The sequence below is a fragment of the Molothrus ater genome, chromosome 1 (genome assembly GCF_012460135.2).
Source record: "Molothrus ater isolate BHLD 08-10-18 breed brown headed cowbird chromosome 1, BPBGC_Mater_1.1, whole genome shotgun sequence".
Classification (NCBI taxonomy): domain Eukaryota; kingdom Metazoa; phylum Chordata; class Aves; order Passeriformes; family Icteridae; genus Molothrus; species Molothrus ater.
Window position 1 is genome coordinate 117,113,833 of NC_050478.2, and position 14,091 is coordinate 117,127,923.

A 14,091-nucleotide genomic window follows, 5' to 3' on the forward strand; every position below is an offset into this window, starting at 1 on the left:
CTCAGCTAGCTAAAAAAAACTAACTTAAAAAACAAAAAAGCTTTTTTGTTAAAAAAAGTTAAAAGCTCCCTCCCACTGTCTATCCATGCTGCAGACAACACAGTATAGGAGACAGAATGTGGAGGAATGAGTGTAGTTTCTGAAAACAAACTCTACATTTCTTTTTCCCTCCCCTTCACTCTTGGAATCAATCTTGAAGGTGCAGAATATCCAGCATAAACAGAACAGACAGCTGGGGATACAAGCATTGTAAGGTCACCCTAAGACACCATGGTTTGCCTCTCCTACCTCACGCCCTCGCTCTGTGAGGCCGTGCTTTTCTGGTTGAGCAGCACCTGAGTGCAGAGGGAGCCCAGTAACATCCCTGAAGGAGCTGTACAGCAAAAAAATCACCAGATGTGCACAGAGACAATGAGGTCTGTCCCATGGATGTCTCTTATGGGCTTTTCTTCCCTGGTGAGGTACTGCCAGGGTCATCCCTTCCCAGTGCTGCGTTGTGCAGCCAGAATTGTGTTAATAAGTGCCTTAGTCCTATGACCTCTCTCTGCTGTTGACATAACTTATCAACACAGTATGTCACCATGCTCACGGTGTTAGTCACAGATCAGTGTCCTCCCTGGCTCACTGCTGAGCCACAGGTAGTTGCAAGAAAGGTAGACACTAAAAGAAAAGCCAAATAATAGTAGGGTTAAAAGTGAACAAAGGCAAGGATGTGAGTCAGAGGCATAGGACTCACAGATGTGTTTCAGGCAAGCTGTCATTCTGATTTGAAGTAATTGAGGTTCCCTTTGAAGACAAGTGCTTGAGAGAAATATGGAATGAAATAAAAAGCTCTGAGCAGCTTCCAGGCTGCTGAAAACTTGCAGCAGGCTGCAGTAGCCTTGCAAAGCAGCAACAGAGAGAGCTGGTGAGCAAGTTAGGGAAATCAAGTCAAGCTGGCTGTTTCTGATATGAGAGCCAAGCATATTGTCAGGGCTGCAGCACAAAGCTGTGCTGATCTCACTGCCTGGAGGACTGGTCATGTTCCTAAGGGGGCTCTTTGAGCCAGGGAGCACCCGCCTTCCCTTGGTTGCCTTCAGTCCTGTGTCCCATTGATGAAGCTGTTACTGAAAGGGAAATGAAAGCGTGGGCAGAGCTGGCAGGGCCTTTAATTCTCCATATTAGGAGGAGGCATTGCAGTGGCACTAAGTGTGTATTGTGGCAGGCAATTAAAATCAGCTTGATTCAGAAAATGTGAGAAAGCTGCCCAACCTCTGCTTTTGCAATCAAGCCTGTTCACCATTATAACACGTGCTAATGAGTGCTTCACAGGATTGAGCATGGAACACCTTGTATAATTTAATAGGCATCATAAAAACATCTAATTGAGCACCTACATGCTTCAAATGAACCTGTGGACCACTGTCTGAGGCAGACCTGCAGGTGGAAGTGAGGCCGGGAAGTGATCCCAGTTTGAACTTGTCTCATTATATTGGTGCTATCTGGAAGTGTGATTCACATGCATGCAGGCACTTTTTTTACATTTATGGTCTTTTCTGCCTTATTACCTTTTCATAAAATGCTTTTACAAGCAGAAAAAGTGAGAGGGACATTGCACTTTGCCTACCTATGTCTCAGCTTGTTATGTTCAAATTACTCACCGGATTATACAACCTGCATATATTGCGAGCTGATATATGTCTCCAGGAAAGAAGAAGCAATGTAAATAAATGAAGAGTTTCATAAGAAACTAATTTTGTTGCAATGTGACATTATTAACTATTGTCCTCCCCAGAAAAGCAAATTTCTGCAGGAATATTTTTGCAGGTATTATAAAGTGCCACCCTTTCTCATGGGTTGTTTCAATGGTTAATCCAGTCAGATTCATGGACCAACTGAATTCTGCTCCCAAAATGTTCAAAGAAAAAAATTCATATTAACCTAAATGGTTTATATAAATAAGAACATATGCTCTCCAAAATTCTAGTATTTCCTTCTGTCTGGGTTTTGGTTTTGTGGTTGAATTATACAGATATGAGTTCTTAGAAGAGCAATGCATAAAAAATATTATTATAATAATAAAATATAGGTACATAAATATTATATATAGTGTATATATATTCATAAACATATACATTTGTACAATTACTTCAGAATTCTAGGCTTATGGAAAGATTTTTAAAAGTGGGAAGACCATTTTCTTAAAATCATTTCAAACTCTGCTTTGCTACAACGGCAATTAAGCACAATAAATATTTGTGTTGCTACAGGGCGTAATGTGGCTCTGTTGGCCAACTTATCCTCCATTTTCTGGCTAAAATACCAAGAATTTTAGAATTATTATGACCTGTAGTTTGCTTGTTGAGTAGAATGAAATGGAGAAAAACCTTTAAATTTTTAAAATACTTAATGCAATCTTATTTTCAAAATAATCTTTACACATCTTAGTTGATTAATATGATATTTAAATGATAAATAGTTTAAAGGTTATTAATTTTCTTAGGCTTAATTTTGGATGAGAACTTTTTCAAAGGTCAGTTTGGTAAATTGCTTTCAAGGAAAAAAAATATATGCTGAAAATGCAATCTTCTATTTGATCTAAATTAGCAGACTTTTCTGTGCCTATTTCTGTTCAAGTAATCACCAGATGTATTTAAAAAGACGTGACCAAATAATCACCACGTGTATTTAAAAATATATTGATACAATATGTTTTCCGTATTGTGTCGATACACTGTATAGCAGGACCAGAGAGCAGCGTCTGCTGCTAAACTTGCAAATTTTGTAAATTTGTGATATACACGCTTCAAACAAAAATGTTCTTTGCTTTGGTCAGTTTGATAAAAAACACCCATTAATTTCACAAAATAAAATTTTAAAAAGGGCAAAATTTTGAGGCCCAGCCTCTGACCTTAACCTCAAGAGGTGTTTAACAGTGCATTCCAAATGGGTTTGAATGGCATCCTGGTTCAGCTGTACACCTGCCCCTGCGTCCCAGGGCTGGCACAAAGCTTGACCTGCCTGCTTGGCATCTCCTCCCACTAGCCCTCCCCATCCACTGACTCGCTGTCACATGTGTGACTGTGCTCTCTTTCCATTCTAGCCATCCTTTCCCAAGGGCAGCCACCATTCCCTGATCAGTGCAGCTCCCTTCAGAAGGTAAAGGACTGTAAGCATGAAGTTGTCAAGACAGAAAGCAGGCAAGAACCAAGAGTTTCTTGTTGCACAAATCCCTAAGAGAAACTCAGTGTAGGCCAGTCCAGGCAACACCTTGTGGAGAAATTTAAGAGGTTACTGCCCAAACCAAACTGACAGAGAAATTGTCTGCAGGAAGTTTTTGTGAAGAGACTGACTAAAACACCCCTGAATCACAGGGATAAAGATACCCCTAAGTGTTGAGCATCTCTGCATCCTCAAAAACACTGCTCTTGTTTTCATAAAGCATCTTTTCTGTCAGATCATTCAAGTTTGTCTAACAAGACTTCTTTTTCCAATTTGAATATCTTTGTTGGAGTTGCAGCAATCAAAGGAAGTATCAAATTCAACATGTGATAGCCTTGAAAATCTACCAGAGTATGATTTAGAAAAACCTTTGAAGTGACCCTTGCTTCTGGCTTTTTAAGGGGTAGATCTCTGATCAGCTAATTAACTTGCCTCAAGAGTCAGTATCACTAACAAAATCTCCAGAAGGAGTCTGGGATGAAAATTAAATACCTGCTCTTTTCATCAGCAATCCACACTTATTTCTTCAAGATATCAAGCAGTTTGTTTTCATGTATTTATTCAATTATTATTATATTATATTAAATACTATTATATTAAATATTATTATATTTAAATATGTTACCTGTATTTCAGAGCATACACAAATTTTGCCATTAAAATGAAATTCTCTATAAGCTCAATATTAATCAGACTTTTTTTTACTTGGGCAGCTTTTCTAACTGGACCCACTGTGCCTAGTTGATATTTTCTTTGATATGAAAAAGAAACAACAATAAAGACCTAGGGCACTACCTGAAAATGTCCCCTAAGTTACTTTAATAAATCCAAGGCACTGCTCTATGACCTAACATTTGGCCAAAGCCATCTGACATTTTGTTCTGGTCATGGCTATAAATTGTGGCAAATCTCTCACCTTTAGGAAAGAAAAGTGCTTGGGGAAACCACAGAACTCAGTGTCTTTCTGTCCTTGAGAAAGAGTCATCAGAGGAAACCGTGACTGTCAGGAAATTCTAGGCAACCCTCATTGCTCTTCATGACCTCACTGATTTTCACACTGGAAATGGTGAATCTAAGCAATTTTTCACTGTGTCCTGCCCTGAGTAGAGGCTGGGTTGGCTCTGACCTCCTGTCCTCTTTCTGTCACTGCTCTTACAAGAGAAGGTAAAAATTAACAGTCAATTTAAATGACAGATGCAAAAAAAATCCCCCAGTTCTTTTGTTCAACATCGATACAGGGCAAATCCATTTTTAAATTATGGTTATAATATTTCCCATTGTTGAATGTATGGGTAAAAATCTGATTCTCACTCCATCTCACCATCACAAATATTTTGAGATTCTTTCATGTCTTAAAAGTATTTTTACTTACGTGTGTATAAAATATTCTGATATCCTCTCCAAATTAACACACTGGAGCCAGGAAAAGATGCTACAGCTGTAAGAATTGCAAAACATGGGCACTTGCTCAGAATATACTGAAGTGCAGAAAGCCTGAAGAAATTCTATCAACTCTATCATAATATATTTGGACAAAATTCTAATTTTTCTTTCTTCAATGTTTTTCATCCTGAAATACTTTTTTTATGTGTCCACAACATCTAAACAATGCATTATCACCAGCAGCTCAAAATGAAAATTAAACTAAAGTGGGTTTATTTGCCAAATTTAAATATGTGTTAAGTTTGGCTTTTTCTTATTAAGTAGCTTTATTTTAAAGGTGTCAAGGAGAAATTCTTGTTGGTATGCCAAATGAAGATATATTAAGTAAGTCATAAATATAGGCATAGAGACATAAATTTAGGAGTTAAGTGTTATATTCCCATTTTTTGAGTCTTGGTTGGACTTTTCTCCTGAATTTCATCTTTTTGCATATAAAAAGTCTATTTCTTACCTGCATATATTTCTTTATTTTCCTCAAATAGTCTCTCTGCTGGCAGTTTCCAATACTGAGATGGAAGATTCTAGATGTGGTTTTGTCAGTGCTCTGTAGAACATGGCTCTTGGTGTCCTTGCCTACGCTGTTTGTGGGTATCCAGCACAAAATCATCCTAGCTTTCTTTGTTTCCCAACACAGATTCACAACCAGTTTACAACCTATATATGCCTTTAGTCTCTCCTAGGGTTAATACTTTCCAACTATTTCCATCAGAAAAAGCTATGGTTTAGATTGCTATTTTGAGAATGTGCTGGGCTGCTTTTTTTTGAAGCTCAGGCTCCTAATCTTGCTCATATTGCCACCTTGCTATTCTCTTTTCTCTGCTTTTAGCTTTTCCTAGTTTAGCATAATGTGGATAATTTGGGAAACTATGTATCTCTTTTTCTATAACACCAGCAAATATGGTCTTTCCTCTGAAAAAACATTGCTGAGTGGACTGGATGGTTGCTAATCTGGAGAGTCCACTCAGCCTTACTCCCAATTTACTGCCTGGTTTTGGACCAACAGAGTAAAACTAAAGTTACGACTTCACTTCAGAACAATAAATCTCTTTTTATAAAAAGGCCTAGGGTTTGGAGGTTGAGTAATTGAATTTCTCAGCATGCAAAAATACTTTTTTTAACCTTCTAGAGTTTGGTGGGGTAAAGCAAGGTCAGTTTACTCATGGTGTGACTAATTTATGGAATTGTGTCATACAAATGGATTCATTCTGCTGCTAGTTGGGAAGAGTGAATTAAATAATTAGCTAATGCACATATACATTTATTTTAATAGTACATTTGTTACATGCATTCACCTTGCAGTATGTATTTTAATTCACAATATCAGACACATTTTGAATAGAAGTTTTTCATTTACACAGTATATATTAATAATATTGTGGTGCACAGAGAGCTACAAATAATCTTATAGGCAGTGGTAATATGTTGTTCAAATATTAATGAAAACATATTAATTTAATTCCTAACCTTGCTCAGTTAATCTTAAATAGCATAATACTACCAGTCTCCCAAGGATAAAGCCTGCAGAGATACTGCCAATAAATGGAGACAAGTATATGCCATTTGTTTAACTGCATAAATGAAAGTTCCCTCTGGACCAGAGAGAATAAAGGTCTAATTTTCTGCCACTAAAAGTGATTTTCTCTTCAGAGAGAGCTGAAAGATCTACTGGTTTTTATTCATTGCTGCTACTGCCAGACTTTGTTAATATCTGTTTTCTGAGAAGTGCCAGCTAAGAGTCAAAGGCTTAGGCTGTGTTAGAGAGGCTATGAGAAATATTGCTTTGTTAGAAAGGCTATGAGGAACATTGCTTGAGGAATTAACATACATTTTTAATGAGAGTGCACTCTTGTATACGTCCTGTGACAGATTACTCATTCCAGTCTTAGGAAGCACTCTTTGCCCTTCTAGATACTGCCCTCCACTTTTATTCCTATAAATAGTTGTAAGAAGAGGTCCAAGATGACTAAAAAAAGAGGATGATTTGTTGTTCTGATAAAACACAAAGAAAAAATAAAGCTGTAACCATAACACAGTTTTAGATAACAGTGGAGAAGAACAGAGGAATTTAGAACAGTTATAATGGGAGAAGTAAGAAGATTAGTTTGTGTGCAAGAATACTGATATGAACATAAAAGGAAGGAAAGGGAAGCTAATCAAAACCAACTTTAATATTTTATATCAAAGTAACTGAGATAATACAGTAGTTGAAAAAAAGGAATATGAAAGTACTTTCTGTGGAAGAGGTGCAGAAGTTGTGCTTTTGGAAGTGTCAGCATTCCTGAAAACGGGGAGGGGGACAGAGAGAGAGACATAAAGTGACATGGTCAGGGAGTCACACCATGGATGAAGAGATGTGTTTGAGAACTGTGACTGTGGACAGCATATAAGGGACTATAGAGGCTGATGGGGATTAAAAATGAAAGGAGAAAATGTGGGGACAAGGAGAGACCATGAGAACACCAAGTGGAGAAACAAGGACTTAACAGTATGGGTAACACTGAGACCCTGACTTTGGCACAAAGATGCAGCTGACATCATGATCACATGATTTGAGATGTAAGTTATAGAGGATGGAGCAGAGAGGATGGAATTAACACATACTTTTAGAGAAAGGAAAATAGTTAATTTGTGAGAAGAAAAGGAGCTAATGTGGGACAAAAAAAAGAACACATGCCCCGTCTCTGTCTTTCAGCCTCAATGGAATCATCCATTTTATCAGCAAGCTATAGAGAAAAGAAGTAGGATTGCAGCAGTAGGATGTGCAGAGTCTCTTTGACAAGGACAGGGCTGAAAAGTGGTACAAGGCAGTAGCCTGTGATGTTTAGAACTCCCACTAAGAAGAGGAAGAGAAATGCTCATTTTATTGTAGCCAGCAGTGTCTATGCTGTTTCTCTTGACAGCCCCTCTTTAATTTTCTTGAATTTTAGTTGAGTAACAAGTTGAATGTTTTTGGTTCTCCACAATGTATGTGGGAAGAGTCATGACAGCTTTTATCTTCTACTTCTTTGCCCTGAGATATCTTGGCTCAGGACTGCATTTGGGTCTAAAGACTATTTTCAGAGTAAGGAGGTCTCTTAGCTCTGAAGAATAATGTTTTCTGTCCTCTTTAGCAGTACATCACTGTGGCAACTTTTATTCAGACATTTAGACAGAAAATGCATCCCAGAGCTCCCTCAAGAGTTAAGTAATCCAGGACTGCAGAGAAAGAAACAAAGAAGATGTGCTTTTTTATAATCTCTGGGGATGTGCTAGGCATGCTCAAACTCAGGCTTTATTGAAATAATTCTTATTAATCTGACTGTGAAACAGTCAGAAGAAAAGTCAGAACAATCCCATCTCACACAATGGAAGGTGTGAGATGGGATTGAGGAGCTGAAGACTCAGTCCTAGAAATCTTTGCTCATGTAAATAGTCCTTTATTATGTTAATAGATTTGAATTATGTGGTTCTAGCTGCCAGAGAAATGTTCATGACATTTAAAAACAAAATGAGGATTATAAACAAAAAGTTTAAAATTTTTTCTGGGCAACTAAATTTGCTGGTATATAGAGGGAAATTAGACCAGCTGGTAGACCTGAAGCTGATTCATAATGAGTGCTGTTATTTTTTTATCCTTAACATGCTTTCATTTTTATGTGAATTTTTGAATGGAAAGCCCACAATGAATGAATTCCTTAGGAATATCAAGAGCATACTGGATGCAAAACTACTGAATACAGAGTTATAATAGCCTCATTAGAAATGGTCAGTTAGAATTCAGGAATATTTCATTTAACCAGGCTCAATGTTAATAGCAGTCTACATCCAGTGATAAAAATTATTAGCAATTTCAGAAGCCCTTGATAAAAACTGACAGGCTAAACTCTTGCTAAAAGCCTTAGATTTGAATCCAGAGGTAGGCATAGGACAGCTGCAAAATTAGTTAAATCACCATAAAAAGAGAATGAGGATGCAGAAAAATTGAAATCACTTCGTCTTTTCAACAGGTCATTTTGAATCCCTTTCTTTTCTCTCATTATTTTGATAGTGGCTATGAAAAAAACTGGCCCATTTTTATTACATACATATTTAAAGGATGTGATTTTGAAAGATCAGTCTGTACTTTTGTCTGTGTGGTTTCATGCACACGTTTAATTGTGGAAATTTTTTTCCTATTTGAAAAGTGATGTGCTCAGAATCCAAACAAGATTGATTTTCTTTTCAACACAGGGTTTACTTATCCAATTCAAATGTGGTCTGTCAATACAAATGTATTTTAGCACAACAAAAGCAAAAAGCAGAGACATGGAGAATCACATAAATGCATATATTAGGAGAGCCAGCAGCTGACAGAAAAATCTTCTAAAACTAATTACGTGTGAGTGTTACTTTTATTCCACTCTAGGTATATTCTAATCATACTAGATAGTGACTTGAGAAGAAATATGTTCATAAAGTAGACTTGAAGGAAAACAGGTCTGGAACAGGTGCCTGCAAATTGCAAAGCCATCATCACATTGAGAGCCATGACTGTAGTAAATCCAAGTGTTAATTCTGTTTAAACAAGAATTAAATGATATTGTGAGGGAGTGAAGGATGTTGAAGCCCACTGCTAGCAGATGAAGCAAGTGTTGCAAGTACTAATTGTTTCTGTTCAGCCCTTCTCCTTTCATATATCAAGATAATTATGCTCTAAGTTGTTTCATCAGAAAAAAGGGGAATGGGTAAAGTTTGAATGAACACTTAAAAATACTCAATGCACTCCCTAGCAGCCCATACTTTCTGCTTACCATATTAATGGATGTAACATGCTATACCTTTGATTGATTTCAGGAAACTTTATCTCAGCTTTCCAGTGTGGAAGGGTACTAGAACCTCCCTGTCACATGTGTTAGACATCTGCAAAGTAAACACAGGAAATTACAGGGTAAGCTGGTGATGGCTTGTGGCACTTCAGTAATGCACACTGGAAATACAGCTCTTCTAATGTTCCCCTACACCTGGTCAGACCTTTACTCTCCAGAGGTCTCCCAGATGAATTGCAGTGTGTTCCTGCTTTCACCACTGCTAATGGTTTGATTTCAAAGTAATCAATCATTTAATTACTAATAAGAATTAAAAGTCAGGAATGACAGTTTTGTTCAGCATAGTTCACTCACACAAGCCAAGAGCACATGGCAGCAACCATACGTGTGTGTAGTGCATTAAGCATCAAGGCTTAATGAAACCCTAGGGAAATATTTTTCCTTTAAATCTGTGATTAAAAATACTGGGCTGAATTTAACAAAATAAGAATGGATATTGTGCAAGGGTTTAATTTTATTATTTTTTTTAATTATGTGGCAGAAATGAATCTTTTTATATGATATTTAGGCACTATGGCTAATGACCAAAATTTGTCTTTTCAGAAATCAGGTGCTTTTGAGCATACAGGAAACTCCAAATCAAGATGTATATATCTATCAAAAATGGCATTTTTAAAACAAAATCCTTGTGTATTCTCCGTGTTTTATATTTCTCATATAATGCTCTCATTATCTCATTTTTTAGTTAACTATGAGAAGAACATTTTATGTTATAAAATGTCAGTCTCTCATTACATGCTGGTGTCCATCTTCTCTCTCATGAAAAATACATAGCTCTATGACTCTTTGTCCATTCATTTATTTATGGTGCAGGGAAGCTCCTACTCCCCAGGCCATAACAGTTCCCTCTTTGATTCTCCACTGAGTGTGCTTCTGGAGCACCACAGCGAGGTTTTCCTGATGTTTTGTTTTGTTTTGTTTTAGCAATGAACCTGAAGGAGAGAAGTTAAAGGGAAGGGAAGAGACATTCTGTTGGTCTCCTTTAACATTTCCTTTTTTCATTTTTCTTTGGCCAGCTTTCACTGCAAAAGTCTATGCAGTGATTCCTCCCCTTTTTTCCAAGAACTCTGGTTGTTCAAGAATAGAATACTCTGTACCCTTATGATCTACTCTGGTTTTTTTTGTGCTTGAGTTTCTGACACTTATTTCTAAATGTTCTTATGATACAATTCTGTCTCAAAACATTTTCCCAGACAGTTTTCATTTCTCTCCTGGATACTTCCCAGATTTTTGCTTGACTTTATAAAGAAGGGCCAGCATCCCATTAAAATATACTGCATATCTATCAGAAGGGACTAAATATTGCCTCTGGCTACCAGGGTATCAAAGAAACATCTATCTGTTATTTTTTGGGATCAGTCCAGGTTGCTGGCTTTCTAAACCACTGCAAGTAACTCAGTAAGTGAGATAGTTAATGGAAATAGCAATTATCCTTTACTATGGTTTTCAGGAGTATATGGCAAACCAATTCCTACTCTAAAGCATCAATTCTGCATTAATATGAGGGGTTTTTTGGTGTACCAGACAATATATTTGATTCCCTTGGCAAAGATAGTGTCTTTGCTACCAAGAGAACGGCACATACTACTACACCTCAGGAAAAAAACCCAAAAAGCTGTGTCAAAAGGAGAATATGGCTTAATTCTCACTCCACACATACATTGATGTATTTCTAGTGCTGTTAACTGAGCGACCTTTGATTTGTGCTAAGGAGGATTAAAGCAAAGTCCTACATATATCAAATGCTGGCTTTATGTATATTTTTACTATTTATACAGAAATGAAAACCCAAAGAATTCAATTACTGTCATGGTTTCATCTGAGTTAGAGGCAATTTTCTCCGTAGTAGTCAGTACAGTGCTGTGTTTTGGATGCAGTATGAGAACAGTGTTGGTAACTCATTATTCTTTTAATTGCTTATTGCTAAGCAGTGTTTACCCTAAGTCAAGGGCTTTTCAGGTTCCCATCCTCTGCCACGGAGCAGGTGCACAAGAATCTGGGAGGGATCACAGCTGGGACAGCTGACCTGAACTGGCCAAAGGGATATTCCTTACCTTAGAACATCACACTCAGCATATAAACCAGGGGAATTGGCCAGGAGCCACCAATCCCTGATCAGGGATGGGCTGGGTGTCAGTCAGCAGGTGGTGAGCAACTGTGTTGGGCTTCACTTCTTTCTCTTGAGTTTTATTGCCCTCTCTCTCCTTTTTATTACTATTATTAACTTTATTACTCTCATTAGTATTGTTGATATTACATTAGTGATACTAGTAAATCATTACTGTTATTAATTTTATTGCTGTCATTTGTATTATTAGTAGTATTATATTTTTCTTCAGTTATTAACATGTTCTTATCTCAGCCAATGAGGTTTACTCTTTTTGTTTCCCTTTCTCCTCCCCACCAGGGAAGAGGAAGGAGTGAGCAAGCATCTGCATGGTCCTTAGTTGCTGGCAAACCATGTTAATTACTTAGATATAAAGCTTGTTTTGGTTAAATTAGGGGTGCACATAACTAGTAAACCAATGTAATTTTTTTTCTTTGTAGGCAGATATTAATTTCCTTTCCTAAAACCATGTTTGCCTTATTTTCTGTAAATCTGAAGTATAGATAACATATATTTTAGTATGCATACATGAAACTGATATTATGTCAATTGAAAGTAAAAAATGCAAGTGACTTATTTCACAGTCTAGCTGTTTAAAAATCTCATCTGGGCTATGCTGCTGAAATCTGATTTTATTGAGAACTCTTATCACCATCAATACAGCCTCTTTTGTTATATTTGTCGTGGGCAAAAGTGTAATAGATATATTTACTAGTTCTAAGACTATCCATAGATTTACAGGCTTGTAAAGAATAAATCTGATTTTTTATGGAACTTGGGAAATTTGGAGCTTTCTTTCATTTGCTGTTAACAACAGAAAAATATGTAAATGAGTGAAAGAATAAAGCAGGGTCGATTTGCAAAGACGAGATATAAAGAAGCTGATATAAAAGATCTTTTATCTAGTGTAATGCAGCGCTTCTGAAACAAATTGAGCCTTTTAGTCACCATATGGCACTTTTAGAGCTCTATTATTGTCCTTATATCCTAGACCTGTGCTCTAACCAACCAAATTTCTCCTCACACAGTGACTTATTTATTTCGTTATGTGCCATTCACATTTTGCATTTGACCGCTGGTTCTGATTGGAAGGAAGAAAATGAACCTTCCCATAAGAACAAATGGGGATGTTAGTGTAGACAAGAGCTGTAAAACTAAGCAGCTGTCTCCTGCTTTTCTTTATTGACCAAAAAAAACCCCAAGGAATCCAAACTGCTTTTATCCTGTAGGTAAAACTAGGAGCAAAGTGTGCTCCCTTACAGACAGGTACAATATCCATTCTAAGCATACATCACACAAGAGATTAAATTGTTATAGTTGAGTCATCATCCCTGGAGACATCTTCTTCAACATGTGTAGATGTGGCACTCAGAGACATGGCTTAGTGGTGAACTTGGCCATGCTGGTTTAATGGTTGGACACCTAATGAAAAGGAAATAGCACATCAGTCTCTAATAAATGTTCAGGGACCATTTCCTTTCAACAGCAATAGCAACCATAATGATTTTAGGGGTCTTTCCCAACCTAAGCAACATTATGATTCTAGAGGTCTGAGCATAAATCTACTGGATTAAAAATAGTCACTGTAAGTATCATGACATAATATGATATGTAAGTATCATAACATGTAAGTATGTTATAAAACATATATTTGTTTTATAGTTAAGTTAAGTTAACTCTCCTGAGTTAAGGAGAGAAGAAAAATAGAGCCTTACCTGGGGAACTCCAAAATAAATGTGACTGTTCCTTTCTACCTGAAAATAGACTCTCAATCAGATCTACAAGAGATGACTTATGAAGTCAATTTCATTTTCTGAATAACTGTTGGAAAATTAACACAATCATTTATTTCCACGGAAAGTTTCACACTCATTCAAAGTCGTGATGAAAGAGCATCAGACAAAAATGTGATTTTACTCCATATTTTAGTAGAGAAAAATAGAGAGAGAGGAAAGCATGAAGGTTGAAGACTGTTTGAGGTTATAAGTCCTTCATTTGAAAGGAAAGCTCTGATAAATTAGAAGAGATAATGTACCCTTTACATAAGGACTTCCAGCATCTCTGTGTGCTTTCTAAAAGTTATCAATTCAAAGTAAAGATATTTAGGTTAATATTGCAGGTTAACCTGTCAACAGAGTAATAATGGATATAAAAAGAAGTAGAGGAGAAAATGATGCTATTTTTTTCATTGATAAATCTGCTATGGATTTGACAAAAAAAAAAAAAATTAGTCAAGCATCAAAGTCCATCCAAATCTTCAATTCAGTTAATGTTTCCATAAAGAAACAATGTGATAAGGTCATGACTAACAAACAAGGAATGAAAATCCAAGAATAGTGCTCTGCATGGCTGATCACTGCTTGTGCAGTGCAGACAGAGACCCTCAACCTCCGCACACCAGGACAGTTTTCCAAGCGGGAGCAGTCCCTCCAGGCATAGCAATAGCAATCTGCTTTCAGGATGGGAAAACCAATTTTGGAGAGTTCTGACTCAGCA

At 36.9% G+C, this 14,091-nt stretch overlaps 1 protein-coding gene across 3 annotated transcripts in view; it reads left to right on the plus strand.

The window, feature by feature from the left end:
• The window catches only part of NKAIN3 (sodium/potassium transporting ATPase interacting 3), a 334,914-nt gene that overhangs the window by 269,863 nt on the left and 50,960 nt on the right, over positions 1–14,091 (plus strand). The window lies entirely within an intron of this gene.